Source organism: Penaeus monodon, unplaced genomic scaffold (assembly GCF_015228065.2).
Source record: "Penaeus monodon isolate SGIC_2016 unplaced genomic scaffold, NSTDA_Pmon_1 PmonScaffold_15951, whole genome shotgun sequence".
Lineage (NCBI taxonomy): Eukaryota > Metazoa > Arthropoda > Malacostraca > Decapoda > Penaeidae > Penaeus > Penaeus monodon.
The window spans coordinates 5,001-8,259 of record NW_023645210.1 but is presented as its reverse complement, the minus strand read 5'-3'; the positions used below and the strand labels follow the sequence as shown (position 1 = coordinate 8,259).

The 3,259-nt window shown below is 43.8% G+C and overlaps 1 pseudogene; it reads right to left on the bottom strand.

Annotated features, from left to right (window-relative positions):
* Positions 1-1,431: 1,431 nt before the first annotated feature.
* LOC119569509 lies at positions 1,432-2,312 on the bottom strand (annotated as a pseudogene).
* Positions 2,313-3,259: the final 947 nt, after the last annotated feature.

The following is a 3,259-nucleotide window of genomic DNA, read 5'->3' as shown; positions in this document are numbered from 1 at the left end:
TAGTTCACTTATCTTGGAGCTGTTTTAACTAATATATATGATGATTCACCGGAGATAAAAAGAAGAATTGCCATTGCCAAAAACGCCACAATTGCTCTCAATAACATCTGGAAAGACCGAAGCATTACCTTACAGACAAAGCTGAGGTTATTGAACTCATTAGTTTTCCCAATTGCATTATATGGTTCCGAGTGTTGGGTGCTGAAGTAGATAGACAAGAAAAAGATCAATAGTTTTGAAATGTGGTGTTACAGACGAGTACTGCATATTAGCTGGACAGAGAAGAAGACGAATGATGAAGTGCTGAGAAAAATAAATTGTAAAGACCGGCTGTTGGTCATCTTGAACAGGAGGAAATTAAAGTTTATTGGTCATGTGATGAGAAGTAAAAGTATTGAGAAAGACTTGCTGACAGGGATGGTGATGGGGAAACAGAAGAAGAGGCAAACCGAAGACAAGACTGAACGACAGCATCAAAGATATTTGCGGGCTGTCGATGGTACAAGTGGAAAGAAAAGCGTAAGATCAAGTTGAATGGCGAAGGATGGTGGAGAGGTCCACGGCTGCTCAAACATGAGCATACCGTTATTGATGATGATGATGAGAGTTTTTCATACCTTGGTAGTGTAGTCCAGGTCTCTGGTTTGTCAGACCAAGAAGTCAGTAGACGGATTGGTCTGGCTACAGGAGCCATGAGCTCGATCAACAAGAGCATTTGGAGACGTCGGTATCTATGCAGAAGGGCCAAGCTACGTGTCTTCAAGGCCTTGATGCTGCCTGGACACTGCCTAGTGCCTTGGAGCCTCGTCTTGATGCCTTTTGTAACAAGTCCTTACGCCGGATAATGGAATACAGCTGGCAGGACCATGTGTCCAACTGACGACTACACCATGAGACTGGCATGGGGCCTGTTACTTGCATAATCCGGGACCGCTAACTCAGGCTTTATGGGCACCTAGCTTGTTTCCCTGTGGATGATCCTGCCCATCAGGTTGTCTCTTTGCGAGACAATCCTGGTGTGGAGGAGGCCCGAGGGACGACCCTGGAGGTCATGGCTTGGGCAGCTCGACCAGTCCTGTCGCGAGGAATTAGATATGGGCCGACAGCCCCCCGTAGACTCGCCATGAGGGACCCCCGTGGCTGGAAGCGAAGGGTCGATGCAGCCATGCCATGATGATAATGATAATTATTCATTATTCATTAAGTTTTATGGATATTCATTATTAGTGACATTGATTATATATTTCCTGCTGTCAGCCTCTCATCATTCTCATTTCACTACCATCGGGATCATTTAAGATATAAAAAGGGGCACGCAGAATTTATGGATCAATTTTATTTCCATTACTAATACAATAGCATTTTCAAATTATGAAATCCGTGCATGTGCAGGGTATACAAAGTAGTTTTTCTATAACAGCATTTATTTTCTTACCTACAAATAAATATATAGTGATATAAAATATATGACTTTGTCCGGTTGCCTTTAAGGTGTGCTGTAGAATTAGAAGGAGGAGAGTAACTGCCACCTCCAGCACCATCTCCGATACCACCTCCGATACCACCTCCGATACCACCTCCGATACCACCCCCGATGCCACCTCCGATACCACCTCCGATACCACCTCCAATACCACCCCCAATACCACCTCCACTTCCTCCTCCAACACCACCGCCTCCAACAACTTGACCACCGCCCTGGGAAGCTGAACTCAGCGCCGTCTGAAGGTCGACTCCGCTGGGAAGAGTCGGGTTCTCTCCTTCTGCGTAGTTCACGAAGAACACTTCGGGGTTGGATGGCGGTGGTGCTGGAACCTCGATCACTCGTTGGTCATGTTCAGACTGCTTATTCAGGACATACACGACGTGTTGCTGTTGTGGCGGTGGTAGGACGATGGGTTCTGGTCCCTGTGCGCCATCAGGAAGTCTCACGAAAATGATATTGCGTTCCAATTTAGGTTCTGGAATGTAGTCTGGCCGATTTACAACACCTTCATTTTCTGGCACATCATACAGGAACACACGGCTGTTCACTTGAGGTGTCACACAGCTGCCATCCACATGCAGCACTTGTCCACTCCCACAGCTCCCAAAACTCGAAGGAAGGTCCTGAGGGCGTGCCTAGGTCGTAACCCTGAGGAGCAGCAGATACAGCAGCTACGAGTGCCAAAACCTACAAAAAAAAGTAATGTATCGTTAGGCACTACACATTAGTACTTCGTCTATTTAACAGATTGTACAAGACCACATTCACATCCACGAAAACACGAAAAACTTGCAGTAAGTTAAGCACCACACACCAAGAGCTTCATGATGGAAGTCGATGTCTTGTACCCTTGCGACTCAGTATTTATAAAGACTCTCCGTGTTGACCATCACAAGGTCTTTCCTTTCTCCCTCGGTGTGTTTATCACAGCCGATGGGTAAATCTTAAAATGTAAAAAATATATATATTTTCAATATCTGAAGTAATATCGAAATCCTTTGGAAATGACAGCTACTGTTATTATATTTCATTTTGTAGGGATCGTTGATAACGCAACATTCACACACACCACACCCACACACACACACACACCACACACACACACACACACACACACACACACACACACACACACACACACACACACACACACCACACACACACACACACACACACACACACACACACACACACACACACACACACACACAATGTGTTTTATGTACTGTGAAACGATATTCAAGTCCCTCCATTACCATTATACGAAGATGAAGTATATTTCCCGAATGTATATTGAATATCAGCCTGACTATGTGGCGATACTGACTGTCCATCCTTATTAGCTGAACTACCGCTACCGGTCTGCCTGAGGCGCCAGATATACAAATATGTTTATAATGGGAGCAGGACTGTTCACTTAAGTGCTCCAACAGAGCTGCTTACTTAAATGCTCCTATGATTTAAGAATTACCTAATACTAATGTACACTTCATGGTGTGAATAAAGTTATATAGAAAATGTCTTTTTCTAACCAATATGACACTAAAATCCATGTGCGTTAGCCGTGAACATCCTTTATTTTATTTTAGCTGAACAAACATGATCCATGCATGCAATGTTGAAATGTTGAAAGTCATCATCTAGCATCATACAATGGAGGAACTAGTATGTGATAATTTGGGATGTCATTTACTTACTGTAGTTTGCTTTTGATCCATTAACTTTAATTCCTGCATGGATATATGGAATAAGACAAGTACAGATTTACAATGT